Below are 16,051 nucleotides of genomic sequence, written 5' to 3'. Positions count from 1 at the left end.
CCTGGCCGGGTCACTGTCCGTGTGGAGTTTGCGAATTCTCAAATCTGGGGCCACGCTAAATTGCCCCTTAATTGGGGGAAAAAAGAATTGGGCACTCTAAATTATATAAAAAAGAATGCGCCAATTCCACCAAACTGTAACAAGCTATCAAAAATCGTTCTGTTAATGATTTGCCACGGTTCACCAAAACTGTATTCAGTGAAAACACTAGGTGGAAATAATGTCTGAGGAAGATTGTGCGTTACTGGTCTGTCATTTTCACAGATTTAACATCCATTGAAAATGTTGCAGCTCGCTGTGAAGTGTGTGCTGTGTACAAAATACATTAAATTAGTTTATAAAAATAGATGTTTAATCTAAAAATGGCAGGTCAGGAACATAACCCACCCTTATTATATGCTTTCTTATGGGAAAGTGATCTTCATTTAACAAGCTATTTCTCGGGAATGCATTAGGGTTGTTAAATGAGGAATAGCTGTAATAAGAGTTCAGATATATTCCCTCATGGAAAAGGAGGATAAAAGAATAAAATTAAATCTTTTGAACTTGTCAAAAAAAAGCACTCATCGCTCATCTGCTACAGAATTTGCAAATTTACATGCATTTTACCTCAAGGCACTTCCTAGACTTCACTATCAAGTAGGGAAAGGTTGGGCAGCACGGTGGCACAGTGGGTTAGCCCTGCAGCCTCACGGCGTTGAAGTCCCAGGTTCGATCCCGGCTCTGGGTCACTGTCCGTGTGGAGTTTGCACATTCTCCCCGTGTTTGCGTGGGACTATTGTTTACGCTATAATAAGAGGCTATGCAAACTGGGCCTATACGCTTTGAGTTTAGTAGAATGAGAGGTGATCCCATTGAAACATACACGATTCTCAATTGTTTGACAGGGCAGTCATGGAGATATTGGCCATGATAAGGTGTTAATAGGGGCGGCACGTGGCACAGTGGTTAACACTGCTATTTATGGCGCTGATACCCGGGTTCAAATCACAGCCCTGGGTCACTGTCCGTGTGGAGTTTGCACATTCTCCCTGTGCCTGCGTGGGTCTCACCCCAACCCAAAGATGTGCAGGCTAGTTGGATTGGCCTCGCTAAATTGGCCCTTAATTGGAAAAATTAATTGGTTACACTAAATTTATTTTTAAAAAGTAAGGAAAGGTTTACTAAAAGCAAAGTTGAAATCCTATGAAGTCACCATGACTTCATGACAGCAGCGTTTAGCAGAAACAGTAGGACAAAGGCAGCAGAGCTCATGAGGTTATAGAGCAGGGGTTTTCAAACTTTTTTTCCCTGGACCCATTTTTACCACCCGGCAGACCTTTGGAACCCACGCTGGCCGACGTTCGCGATCCATGTCAACCGATCTTCACGACACACCGTTATTGCTTACCTTTAATGCGACGGGTGAGCCTGCTGGGTCCCCACAATCTCACTTTCTTCGTCATTCAATGTTGCATTTCTGCGACGGATGGCAGCTGATGATTTAAGTTCTCGCTGCATCCTTCGAAAAAATCAGGAGGGTTGTCCTCGAACTTGCCATGATTAGTCTTCAATGCCTTTGAAGATTTTAGGGCTTTAAAATTTAATTTCCCTGTACTTCCATGCATGAAACACACATGGGTTGTGCATCCTGATTTGCATTGGCATAATTAAATCCATACCTCAAGAAATCATCTTTCTACTGCTCCCAATTTCAGTTTCTTAATTGTTTGTTCACCAGAGGCCCTGGAGCTTGGCATACAGCTCACACCAGCACTGCTTTGTCCTGCCTTGGAAGCTCTCTCCAGCAGATTCAGTTGTGAGATCTTGGCCTATTTGTATCTCTGTCCCTCTCTTCCTTATCACGAAACTCCCACCCAGGCTTTGCCCTCTTCCAGACCCTTCCATAAGGCAGAAGATACAGATGTCTGAAGACTTGCACATCCACAGCTACTAGACTCCTGAACGACTCTTCCTTGGACTGATCTGTTCCCTGTAAGAACACTATCCACGACGCCCTATGCTGCTCTTGTTCATGTATTTTCTTTGTTTGGTCCTTGTTCCGCAGTGTAACCAATCATGATTTGTCGATGTACTATGTCAATTATTCTTTTTGTCTACTATGTACATAGAAAAATACTTTTCACTGTACTTCGGTACATGTTACAATAAATCAATCAATCAATCAAATAATCTATCTTCAGTTCTTCACACAGCCCTGTTGCTTGCTTGCGGGCAGCCACAAAATGGAGGAATCTCAGCTCCGTGATTTGCGCCCAAATCACAGATGTACAGGACGTCTGACGTCAGTGTACGTGCTGGGTGCGCGACCTTCTCTCTGCCGCTGCCTCTGGGAGAAAGACGCGATCGTTCATATTTAAGGCCGGTCACATCCGGCCTTTTTTTACTTTGAAACTTTATTTTCAATACCTTATTTTTCCAAATTTATGATTTTTTGCTACTGAAAATTAAAACAATTTCAGATAAACATGCGCATCCTTACATTTACATACAATCTTTGTTTTAAATATGTTACCTTTTCGTTAGAAACTTAAATAAGAAAAAAGTACAACTTTACAAACTATGACTTTAGATGAGATGAAGTAACTTGTCAAACGCATACTATGTTACAATATTTGTTATTGCTTCCACTGCATTGCACTATCCAAACATCCAAGTCAGCTCCTTCTCCATTCTCACCAAAAGCTCTGAATTTTTGGTTCCCAGACAGTGTCGACACAAAGTGATATCTGTGTAGGTTTCCTCCAACATTGACATGTGCCAGCCGTATTGACGGGCCTCGTTTTATCAGTATTACTCGCCGACAAACCTGGCCTAGCATTGACCAGCACACAGCCCAGCCTTGCACTACCCACCCTCTCAAACGCCACAACCAATAAGGGACTGTCCGTGGCCGGCATTCTTCAAAGCCGGTCACGGTCGTTGGGGACTTCTTCCCACAATCGGGGATGCCACAATCGATCGCTCCCCGACCCTCCCGACACACGCCCGTGACCCACCCGGTCGCGACCCTGAGTTTGAGAAACCCTGTTACAGAGCATGAAGGACAGGACAGCATTAAAATAATCGAGTCCATCGATGACAGAAGCACGGCAACAACAGATGGTCTGAAGCAGGGATAGAAAGGACAAATGCAATATTGGAATAACGTGCATGCTGGTTGTGTACTATTGTTCTGATATTTTACATTTTATATATGCATTAAAAGAAAATTAATTCCCCCTTTCTGCGCCTACTATTTTCTTTCTCTTTCTCTCTCACGTCACCTTTCTCCCTCCCAACTATTCTGTCCCCCTCATCCCCACGCTGATCTTCACCATTAGCAAGCCGCCCCATGGCGGTGACCCCCCCCCCCCCAACTTCTTGCCACACATGGGAAGCTGAAAGACATATTTATTTTCAGCTCACCCATGCCTGCCACAAGACAATTTTTTTAATTGAAACTATCTACCTTGGTGGCATCAAGCCAGGTTAGCCAGAGCATTGCTCTAGATTTGTGGTTTACCAGTTCAGTGACCTACACCACTAGGCCACAGGAGGAAACCAGGACATATTTATTACATTGCATTGTCAAGGCTCTTGTTTTTTGAATGGATTGCATCCGTTCAACAGTTTAATTGGGGAATCCTTTCATGGAATAACAAGGATGTTAAACAAAAATGATGTAAGATGGTACTACTGGAAATGTCAGCTTCATGCCATGGTTTTCCTTTTCTATCCATGTCTCTCTCTCCCTAGCACCCTTTCTTTTTTTTCTCCCTCTTATTTCATCCATAGCAGCTATTCTTATGGAACATGTTTGTTGCTTTTCTTGGAAGTGACGTTCTTCATGAATTCTGGTAAGGGGGGTGGGGTAGCTGGTGTAGCAATTTATGGAAAAGTGACACCAATTCTAGACTCTTCATAAATTTTAAGGATCAGTTCAATTTGTGATTTTTTAATGGCTTTATTGCCTCGTTGACTATTTTAAATGAACGAAATAGTTTTTAACAATATATTTAATCAGTCAGATCTTTTATGATGTATTTTTTCCATTGTTAATTATTAATTTATATGTGATTTTTGATGAACAAGCAACATGCCCGAAATGAATTTCCAAATGGACAATAAGATTTGAATTGAATTGAATTGAAATGAAAGTAAGCAATTTTTGTGCAGCAAAATTACCACTGATAGAGTTCAGCCCAAGATAATGGTAGTGGATAGGAATGGAATCAGCGGAAAGGTGTGGAGTTCATGGCAGGATCCAAAAATACTGACTTTAGTCTTCCCCGTTTAATAGGGGAAAATTGTGCTGGTCTCGTAAATTGGACAAACAGCATAGCTGGTGGAGAACTAGGGCCTGGCAATGTGGAAACTGACAGCCCGTCGGCCATCGGGTGGTACATAGGTAAAAGAAAGAAAAGGCTGAAGATAGATCTTTGGGGGATCTAGAGGTAGAAGCTGGGGCTTTATAAGAGAAGCCAATGATGAAGTTGGTCGGGCTATAACCATAAAGATGTGTGGCTGGTCTGATGAACGTGGACCCCACCACTGGTAGCGGGACATGGCCAGTAAATCGCTCCCATTGTATTTTAAATCTATTGCAGTAATATTAAAGAATCTAGGTTAAGATTTCCAGACACAGGCTGCAGAGGGTGCAATTAAGATGTCATAGAGGTTTACAGCATGAAAACAGGCCCTTCGGCCCAACTTGTCCATACCACCCAGTTTTTAAACCACAAAGCTAGTCCTAATTGCCCACAATAGTCATAAAAGACATCATTCATTCCAACCATGTATACCAACCAGGAATTGTCAAACTTGGGGGGCGCGACCCGCAGGTGGGTGTCGGGAGGGTCGCGGAGCCGTCCGTCGCGGCGTCCCGGATCGCGCAAGTCTGCGCGCAACAGCCGCAGCAATAACGCCAGCTGCAAGCGGCCTTCAAATTGGCCGCGAACATGTAAACAAAAATGCGTTTTTGCCTGCCAGATCATCGGCACGCATCCGCAAAACTAGGCGCATGCATGCCGATGATCGGGCACGCATGCGCAGTGCGGCCGCTTTTTTTTAAAAAAATGGTCGCAGCTTTTTATTTCACACGTTCGGGAGGGGGGGGGGGGGGGGGGGGGGTTATTCATTTTATTTGTTTAATTTTTTTTCGTTTATTTTATTCATTTTTCTTTACAAGTTCGGGGGGTTTTATTTGATAAAATTTTACAGGGAAAAAAAGCAGAACTTTGGACAGATGGAGACTCCATGCTTTCCAACACTGGAAGGCTTCACCTTCATCCAACAGGTTCCATTTGGAGCGTGTATGTGGGCCAAAGGGACCCAAAACCATTTCCTCCATTTTTGTCAGCAGCAAACAAGGCAAGAGAAAATAGTGGGTCGCGCAGGTCGGCCGGCGTGGGTCGCGAAGGTTGGCTGGTTGGTAAAGATGGGTCCCCGGGAAAAAAGTTTAAAGAACACTGATGTATACTGTTTACCTATACAGGGCTAATGGAATTTTGATTCTAGAAAGAAAGCTCTCTGGAGTTTAGATAATTGAGTGGTTGTGTACTAGCCTTAGTAAGATGGTCATAACCCAGTTAATGGGTTAGAGATGATACAATTAATAGGAGGAGCCAGGTCTGTAGCAGACAATTTTGTTTTCTTTTTGCTGGGAGTTTTGAGATGAGCAACAACTTTAGCAAAAAGCAATCAGATTAAGCAGTGGGCTGACACAGACAAGAATCTGCGGCTATTTCCTGACAGGATCCCTCTCTCTCTTCAAGCAGGATTTTCAGGAAATCTCTATTCAAATGTACAGGTGGTAACCATGTGTTTTCTAACTGTATTTACAAGTGGCTTTTGACCTGTTTTGCTTGATTGGAGATAGAGAAGGTAGCTTAAAAGTTAAAGCAAATTACTGCATATGCTGGAACCTGAAACAAACGGGACAATCTCTTCGTCTACGAGTCATCCAGACTCAAAACGTTAGCTCCCTTTTCTCTCCACAGATGCTGCCAGACCTTCTGAGATTGTCCCATATTTTCTGTTTTTGGGTTGAACATTTTTATTTTAAAAGTTAGTGTTTCCTTTTATTGTTAAGAATTGTTTAACTGTTAATTGTAAGCAATTTTCTATGCTGTTAATGTCGTATAATCCTGTGTTAATAACAAAGTTTGTTTTAATATCACATATCCCTATTTGTCAGTGGGATCACTCCTCGAGCAGTTTTACAATTTGGGGGAAAAAAAATATGTGTTTGAGGTTCTTGTCCGGTACCTAACAAATGTTGGGATCTGGTCCGGGATCTTAACAATGGAACACGTTACAACAATGAGCTACACATTACAGAAATATTGTCCACTGGCAAGTCAAACCATCATTGTTGTTTATAGGTGATGCCATGATTTTATAACGCATCTGACGGGCAAGCCGTTTTGGTAATTGACGGAATTACGGGAAAATAAAGCCCATTTCACAAGTTTATTTTTCCAGATAATTCAAGACCATTGCCCCTGAGATCTAATTACAAGAGCTAGGACTCACAGCTGACATGAATTATTTAACCCAATCTACTGGATTTGATTATGTGCATACATTACATACACAAAGTGCATCTGGGCTCCACTCTGATGTTGCTCTTATATACAACAAAGAAATCCCATCACATGAGGATAAACACTGTATTAAGGACAGTTTCCCTGGTCCTCCCCCCAGCCCCCACAAAATGATTCTACCAATAGCATCGCCCCAGGATTCACAGCAAAATAAACAAATCAACTGCAAATGATTACAGCATTAAAGTAGCGCAAGGTAAAATATTTAACACATCAGCCACGTCTGTGTACATCTGCCCCTTGACTGCCCAGGGTAGCCATTAGATTATGTCTCTAGCTCCTCCCCAATCTCAGCATTTTTTTAAAAAAGCGTTGTGAGCTGACTTTGAATCCTTTCAGCAGACAGCCAGAGTCACAGGGTTTGTAAATATCGGAGATTAAATGGTGACACAGATTGCAAACCAAAGGCAGGCACGTTATTTTATAATGCTAGAGAATCGCAATATAATTCGCTGTGGACTGACCGAACACGACATCTTAAATAAACACATCAGTGTTGTTCACTCTTGGATCACCGATATACCTCGTCAAGAACGGCCCATAAGGTCCAAGATATTTGAATCTGCTGAAAAAAAATGGGCCAATTTCCAAAGATTCCAGCAATTTTCACAGCAAATTACTCCAGTTCAACCCCATCAAAATGTCCATATATGGTACTATGTAAGAAATCACTATTATAATGTCATCCTGCAAGGAATCTGGGTCCACACATAATTACCTAAATCACACCACAACCTATTATTATGCACTGCATAAATATACATCCTTGCTTTTCGGTTCTCACTGTCACAATGCCAGCTGGTAATGCAAGATGCAGGATTAACCAATTCAGTAAATCTCAACTTTTACACCAAACCAGCCATCGGAACCTTTCTGCAACATCTGGGCTGACCTCAGTTCAGAGAGGCAGCGGTTCAGCAGAATAGTCTTTGGAAAGGCTAACAAACAGGTGAAGCTCCCGACGTTTTGAAAGAAAGAGGGGGAAAAACACAAACAGGCGAAGCTAATAATGGCAGAGTTACTGATTAATTTGGATATGAACTGTTTGTCATTAATGCTGTTCTTAATTCGGGCGTCAATTTCTGTGGATTCTGCTTCTGAATCTAACGGGGATGAAACTGGTGTTGGATATTAGCAAGTTGACAACCCCCTTTGTTATTTCCCATCGACTTCGACAGAACAGTAAATGGAACATGATGTGGAATCAGCTGCCAATGTGGTATCGCCCATTTCCCCCAGCCTCCTAAGAGTAGTGTCATCCCCAACATGTCTGCACCTTCCAAGGATCTTACCCATTTTAATCTGAGGTTTGGGGATTCTCTGATTTATGGTCAGCACCACCATCGACCCTTTTCTGCCCCCTGTAATCAATTAATACCCAAACAAAAGGATTGCCCTTCACCTCCTACTCCTGCTTCAGCGGTGACGACAGTGTGCGCGCACAGTATCAATATTTCAATTTGGAGTCCAGGTGCACTGAGTGGAGTTGGGTCAATCATCAACCACAGGGGATAGACTCAGCAAATTAGTATGCAAATCCAACATCTTTTGGAAATACTAAATGCAGCACCTTACTCGACTCGTCAGTTCCCTGGAGGGCGTTGAGTCCAGATCAGGATAATCTGAATTGATCAATCTTCCAGGGTGCCCACACTGCAGCTGTCCCAATTCAGTTAATCTGCCAGCATTCATTTACTAGCCTGAGGTTTACCCCCATTCAGAAAAATGAGATAAAAGAGTTTGCAGTCTTCCAACTGAAATTAATTGTTTTTATGCAAACGAGATACTGGCAGAATGCAAACGGTATATCGGATGAGGGGTTAAAACTAATTTCTTGAGTTTTAAACAAATTTAGGAGACAAAACGATCTACACGATTGGATGTTTTATGAGGCACTTTTATTGTTCATCACTTGCGAAATTTTTGATCCTCGTCTTTATATAACTACATTCCAAAACACTTAGCTACTTAAATTGAAACATTTTGATCGAAAATTTGCCACAAATACGAAGAATTTATAAATTCAAATAATCTAATTACGAATTAAAACATAATTGAAATGACGCAGGCATGAGAAATAGATATTTGGGGTTTCAGAGAAGCCGGAGCTCACGGAGAGGTGGAAGGCCGATGTCATGGCCTTCGCCTCTCTGATTGCACGGTGACGAATTTTGCTGGAGTGGCGGTTGGCATCGCCACCGGGGGTAGCAGCATGGTTGGGTGACCTGTACGACTTCCTGCGGTTAGGAAAGATAAAGTATGAGTTAAGGGGGGTGGGGGGGGGTGAAAAAGGAGGAAAATCTGTACAAACTGTATTGTTGATTGTTGGGAACAATGTTTCCCGGGGTGTTTATTTGCTGTAACCTACTTTGATGCAAGTTTGAATAAAATGCGTTCAAAAAAAATAATTAAAAATAAATCGGTTCTTTTTTGCAAAGTACTGAAGTAAACTTGGATCTGCAAAAGAGACTGAAATCAACTATAACCAGGAAGAGCATCAAAGCAAATAACTATGAATTCACAATCTGATTGTCCAGTAAGGAGCATTACAATCCCAAATAGTTGTATATGAATAAGATTTTGTGAAGAGAAAGAGATTGGTAAAGAGAAAAGTAGGTGATGCGACCATCAATTCACGGGAAACAGATAGTAGATATAAACTGTGGCTTCAAATCGACTAGAACAGAGCCTGCCAGTGACTGATCTGCTAGAGAGCCACCTACAGAGCTGCTGCTCTTTATACCTCCCCTAAAGGGGCGGAGCCCACTGGGCACAAACATGATATCGTTCAATGGTCCATAGGTGGAGCCCACATGGGCAACTGTGTGATACAGAGCAATACATGGTGAATGGTTAATACGATACGTTCACCACATTCACCCCCTGTTAAAAAATTGATGTCCAGCGGGGGTGAAGGGTTCACAGGTTCAGCCTGTCTGGCGCCCTGATCGGCGAAGCTCTGGTATCACAGCTGGCCCGGATGTCGAAGTCATCCATGCGGGCCTGGGTGGTGGTCGCTGGTGCGGGCACAGACGTGGACTCCGGGAGCGTGTCTTCTGGAGCTTCGCTCCTGTGCATCGGTGAAGGGGGAAGGGACAGGAGGTGGTGCGGGTGCCATGTATGGGCAGGGGCACTGGTCGGCATAGGTTGGGGGGGTAGGTTATGGTGGCGGTGATAGTGGAACCTGTGGGTGCCAGGTCCCAGAGGGAAACCGTATCCTGTCGGCCGTCAGAGTGTTCTATGTATGCGTACTGGAGGATGGTGTGAAGGAGCTGGACCCTCTCGACCAGGGGGTTGGACTTATGGCTCCTGACGTGTCTGCGGAGTAGGACGGGCCCCGGTGTCTTTAGCCAGGATGGAAGCGAGAACCCGGAGGTGGATTTCCAGGGGAAAACAAACAGGCGGTCACGAGGGGTCTCATTTGTGGCGGTGCAAAGGAGGGACCTAATGGAGTGGGGCGCGTCGGGGAGGACCTCCTGCCAGTGGGAAACTGGGAGATTCCTAGAACGCAGGGCCAGGAGGACGGCCTTCCAGACCGTCGCGTTCTCCCTCTCCACCTGCCCATTTCCCCGAAGGTTATAACTGGTAGTCCTGCTCGAGGCGATGCCCTTACCGAGCAGGTACTGACGCAGTTCGTCGCTCATAATCGACGAGCCCCGGTCACTGTGGACGTAAGTGGGGAAACCAAACAGGGTGAAGACACGATGCAGGGCCCTAATGACGGTGGCCGTGGTCATGTCGGGGCAGGGGATTGCAAAGGGGAAGCGGAAGAACTCGTCAACGACTTTGAGGGAATACATGTTGCGGTTGATAGCGGGGAGGGGCCCTTTGAAGTCGATACTGAGGCGCTCAATGAGCCGGGATGCCTTCACCAGGTGGGCCTTATCCGGTCGATAGAAGTGAGGCTTGCACTCTGTGCAGATTTGGCAGTCCCTGGTCATGGCCCTGACCTCCTCGGTGGAGTAGGGCAGGTTGCGGGCCTTAATGTAGTGGAGGAGCCGGGTGACCCCCGGGTGGCAGAGGTCACCATGGATGGCCCGGGGTCGGTCATCTTGCACGCTGGCGCACGTGCCGCGGAACAGGGCATCTGGGGGTTCTTTGAGCTTCCCAGGACGATATACTATATCATAATTATAGGTGGAGAGTTCGATCTTCCAGCTCAAGATCTATTGTTCTTGATCTTGCCCCGCTGCGTATTATCGAACATGAAGGCTACCGATCGTAGGTCGGTGACGAGGGTAAACCTCTTACCACCGAGGTAGTGCCTCCAGTGCCGCACGGCTTCCACGATGGCTTGGGATTCTTTTTCGACCAAGGAGTGTCGAAATCCGGAGACGTTGAGGGTACGGGAAAAAAATGCTACTGGCCTGCCCGCCTGGTTAAGGGTGGCAGCGAGGGCAATATTTGACGCGTCGCTCTCCACCTTGAAGGGGACGGACTCATCCACCGCGTGCATCGCGGCCTTGGCAATATCTGCCTTGATGTGGCTGAAGGCCTGGCGGGCCTCAGCCGCCAGTGGGAAGATGGTGGCCTTGATTAGTGGCCGGGCTTTGTCCGCATAGTTAGGGACCCACTGGGCATAATAGGAAAAGAACCGGAGGCACCTTTTCAGGGCCTCGGGGCAGTGGGGAAGGGGGAGTTGCAGGAGGGGGCGTATACAGTTGGGGTCGGGTCCTAGGACTCCGTTTTCCACGACGTAGCCAAGGATGGCTAGTCTGGTTGTGCGGAAAACGCATTTCTCCTTGTTATAAGTGAGGTTGAGGGTTTGGGCGGTTTGGAGAAATCTCTGGAGGTTGGTGTCATGGTCCTGCTGGTTGTGGCCGCAGATGGTGACGTTGTCCAAGTACGGAAATGTGGCCCGCAGCCCGTACTGGTCCACCATTCGGTCCATCGTTCTTTGGAAGACCGAGACCCCGTTGGTGACGCCGAAGGGGACCCGGAGGAAGTGGAAGACGAGGCCGTCTGCCTCAACAGCCGCTTCGTGGCGGTCCTCCGGGCGGATTGGGAGCTGGTGGTATGCAGACTTTAGATCCACCATGGAGAACACCGAGTAGTGTGCGATCTGGTTAACCATGTCTGCGATCCGAGGTAGGGGGTACGCATCGAGGTGCGTGTACCAGTTGATGGTCTGGCTGTAGTCTACGACCATTCGGGTCTTTTCCCCGGTCCTGACGACCACCACCTGAGCTCTCCAGGGGCTATTGCTGGCCTCAATGATCCCCTCCCGCAAGAGTCGCTGGACCTCGGACCAGATGAAAGTCCTGTCCTGGATGCTGTACCGCCTGCTTCTGGTGGCGACTGGCTTACAGTCGGCGGTGAGATTTGCGAAGAGCGGGGGAGGGTCGACCTTCAGGGTCGCGAGGCTACATACGGTGAGTGGAGGTAGGGGCCCACCGAACTTCAGAGTTAGGCTCCTGAGGTTGCACTGGAAGTCCAGTCCCAACAGGAGAGGAGCGCAGAGGTCGGGGAGTACATACAACTTAAAATCGGTGTACTCGACGCCCTGTATTGCAAGGGTTGCGGCAGTGCACCCCCGGATCTGCACCGAGTGCAACTCAGAAGCGAGGGAGCTGGTTTGACGTGCAGGCAACATTGGGAGCAAGCAGCGCCTTACCATGTCTGGATGAATGAAGCTCTCTGTGCTCCCTTAGTCGAACAGGCAACGCGTTTCGTGTCCATTGACCCGGACGGTCATCATGGAGCTCCGGAGGTGTTTGGGTCGCGACTGATCAAGGGTGACCGCACTGAGTTGCAGGTAGCCGGCGTGGTTGGAGGTGCTGGGGTGGTCCCAAGATGGCTGCCCCTTCGGTCGCACGTGTTAGGCGGTGCTGCAGATGGTGGCCCCGTCGATCACACGTGTCAGGCGGCGAGGAAGATGGCGTCCAAGATGGCGGCCCTCATGAGCCGCACGTGGCGGGCCACGTGGGCGACGATGGCCAAGATAGCGGCCCCCATGAGTCGCACATGTTGTATGGGCTTGAAGATGGCTGCCCCCACGAACAACACAAGGCCAATGACGCGTCCTGCATGCAGGCATGCAGCCACACTGCGGGGTCTGCGGACCTCTGAGTCTGAAAGTCGGGCCTGTAATTTTGAGGATTCGGACCTGGCCAGGCAAACTTTAGCGAAATGTTCCTTTTTACCACAGTCGCTGCAATTCGTGTTCCGAGTCAGGCAGTGCTGCCTGGGATGCTGATGCTGGCCGCAGAAATAGCAGGGTAGCCCCCGTGTTGGACGGGCAGCTGCGCAGCACAGGCCTGGGGCACTCTCTGGTCGGTAGACCACGAGGTGGTCGCGTGATCAGACGGGAACACTCTGAGGCTTTGGAACACTACTTCTAGGGAGGAGACTAGCTTTACCGTCTCTTCCAGGTCGAGGGCACCTTTCTCGAGTAGGCGCTGTCTCACGTAGTTGGACCTGACTCCAGCCACGTAGGCGTCTCGGACGGCAAGGTCCATATATTGAGTGGCCGTAACGGCCTGGTAGTTGCAACTTCGCGCACGGACTTTGAGGTCGCGTAGGTACTCCTCCAGCGATTCCCCGGGGCGTTGGCGGCGAGTATTGAGGAGGTGCCGCGCGTACACCTCCTTCACTGGCCTTACGTATAGGCGCTTCAGTATCGCAAGGGCATCTGCTTAAGTGGAGGCTTCCTCGAGTTGTACAGAGATTCGATGTCTCACCCGGGCGTGGAGGAGGCTCAGCTTCTGATCGTCGGAGACGGAAGGAGAGGAAGAGGCAGCGAGGTAGGCCTCGAAACAGCGGAGCCAGTGCGAAAAAATCTCTTTGGCCTCCGCGGCGTATGGGTCGAGTTCTCGTCGGTCAGGTTTGAGGGCCGATTCCATTATGGTGCTGTAGTCGATTAATTTGATGCGACCATCAATTCACGCAAAACAGAGAATAGATGTAAACTGTGGCTTTAATCGACTAGAACAGAGCCTGCCTGCAACTGATCTGCTAGAGAGAGCCGCCAAAGAACTGCTGCTCTTTATACCTCCCCTCAAGGGGCGGAGCCCACAGGGCACCAACATGATACATCCTATATAATATCGTACAATGGTCCATAGGTGGAGCCCACATGGGCAACAGTGTGATACAGAGTAATGCATGGTGAATAGTTAATACGATACGTTCACCACAGTAGGCTTCCTCCAGACAGAAACAGGGGAATGCATAATAAGGGACAAAGAAATGGCTGAGCAATTGAATACATACTTCGGTTCTGTCTTCACAAAAGATGACACTAATCAAATCCCTAAAATATTGGAGAATGAAAGGTTTAGTGAGAGGGAAGAACTGAGGAAAATCAACATTAGTAGAGAAATGGTGCTGGGAAAATTGATGGGATTGAAGGCGGATAAATCCCCAAGGCCTGAGAATCCCAGAGTGCTTAAGGTGGTGGCTCTGGAAATAGTGGATGCATTGGTGGTCATCTTCCAGGATTCTATAGACTCTGGAACTGTCCCTGGAGATTGGAGGGTAGCTCACATCACTCCAATATTCAAAAGCAGAGGTAGAGAGAAAGCAGGGAACTATAGACCAGTAAGCCTAACATCGGTAGTGGGGAAAATGCTTGAATCCATTATCAAGGACTTTACAGAGGAACATTTAGAAAGCAGTGGCAGGATCAGTCAGAGTCAGCATGGATTTATGAAGGGAAAATCATGCTTGACAAATCTGTTGTAATTCTTTGAAGAGGTAACCAGTACAGTTGACAAGTGGGAGCCAGTCGATGTGGTATATTTGGACTTTCAGAAGGCGTTTGACAAAGTCCCGCATAAGAGATTATTGTGCAAAATGAAAGCGCATGGGATTGAGGGAAATGTATGAGGTGGATAGAAAACTGGTTGGCAGAGAGGAAACAAAGAGTAGGGATTAATGGGTCCTTCTGACAGTGCAGCACACCCTCAGTACTGACCCTCTGACAGTGCAAATTGGTAGGCAGTAACTAGTGGGGTACCACAGGGATTGGTGCTGGGACCCAAGCTATTCACAATATATATTATGATTTGGATGAGGGAACAAAATGTAACATCTCAAAGTTTGCAGATGATACCAAGTTAGGTGGGAAGGTGAACAGTAAAGAGGATGCAGGGATCCTACAGCATGATCTGGACAAGGTTGGGCGAGTGGACAAATCAATGGCAGATGCAGTATAATTTGAATAAGTGTGAGGTTATTCACTTTGGAAGCAAAAACAGGAAGGCAGGACTACCTGAATGGTTGTAAATTGGGAGGGGGGAGCGTGCAGTGGGACCTGGGTGCCCTTGTGCCCCAGTTGCTGAAGGTAAGCATGCAGGTGCAGCAGGCGGTAAAGAAGGCCAATGGTATGTTGGCCTTCATTGCGAGAGGTTTCGAGTATAGCAGCAGAGATGTGTTGCTGCAATTATACAGGGCCTTGGTGAGCCCACACCTGGAGTATTGTGTGTAGTTTTGGTCTCCTTCTCTGAGGAAGGATGTTCTTGCTCTCGGGGGAGTGCAGCGAAGGTTTACCAGACTGATTCCAGGGTGGCACGACTATCATATGAGGAGAGACTGACGAGGTTGGGATTGTTCTCGCTGGAGTTCAGAAGCATGAGGAGGGGATCGCATAGGGACGTATAAAATTCTAAAGGGACTAGACAGGGTATTTGCAGGGAAGATGTTCCCAATGATGGGTGTGTCCAGAACCAGGGGTCACAGTCTGAGGATTCAGGGTAAACCATTTTGGACAGATAGAAGGGGACATTTCTTCACCCAAAGAGTGGTGAGCCTGTGGAATTCATTACCACAGGAAGTAGTTCATGTTAAAACACCGACTACATTCAAGAGGCGGCTCGATATAGCACTTGGGGAGAATGGAATCAAAGGCTATGGGGAGCAAGCAGGATCAGGCTACTGAGTTGGACGATGATGATGTATGGTGGAGCAGGCTTGAAGGGCCAAAAGGCATTCTCCTGCTCCTATCTTCTTTATATATTTAGCTATGTATAAACGGAGAGACAGAAGTTTATGATGTCTGTCACACCAATGGATGACTCAATGCACTATGGTCAATGGATCCATTGCACATGCATGGACAAGATAAATATGGACAAGAGATGGCCAATGGCTCAGTATAGTCTTTCCATTCAGGAAGACCTGAGAACTTTGACATTCTTTTTCATCAGGGAAGCGGTGGCGCAGTGGTATTGTCACTGGACTAGTAACCAGAAGCCCAGATGCTCTGGGGACCCACTGCAGATGGTGAAATCGGAATAAAAATAAAAATCTGGAATTAAAAGTCTATTGATGACCGTGAAACCATTGTCAATTGCCATAAAAACCCATCTGGTTCACTAATGTCCTTTAGGAAAGGAAATATGCCGTCCTTACCTGGTCTGGCCTACATGCGGCTCCAGACCCACAGCAATGTGGTTGACTCATAACTGCCCCCTCGAGGGCAATTAAGGATGGCACAAATAAATTTAAAAAATCTGGGGATTGGA

At 46.9% G+C, this 16,051-nt stretch overlaps 1 protein-coding gene across 3 annotated transcripts in view; it reads right to left on the bottom strand.

Moving 5' to 3' along the window:
• The window catches only part of agap1 (ArfGAP with GTPase domain, ankyrin repeat and PH domain 1), a 959,457-nt gene that overhangs the window by 719,188 nt on the left and 224,218 nt on the right, over window positions 1–16,051 (bottom strand). The window lies entirely within an intron of this gene.

The sequence above is a fragment of the Scyliorhinus canicula genome, chromosome 2 (genome assembly GCF_902713615.1).
Source record: "Scyliorhinus canicula chromosome 2, sScyCan1.1, whole genome shotgun sequence".
Classification (NCBI taxonomy): domain Eukaryota; kingdom Metazoa; phylum Chordata; class Chondrichthyes; order Carcharhiniformes; family Scyliorhinidae; genus Scyliorhinus; species Scyliorhinus canicula.
This window is presented reverse-complemented; position numbering and strand designations above follow the sequence as displayed.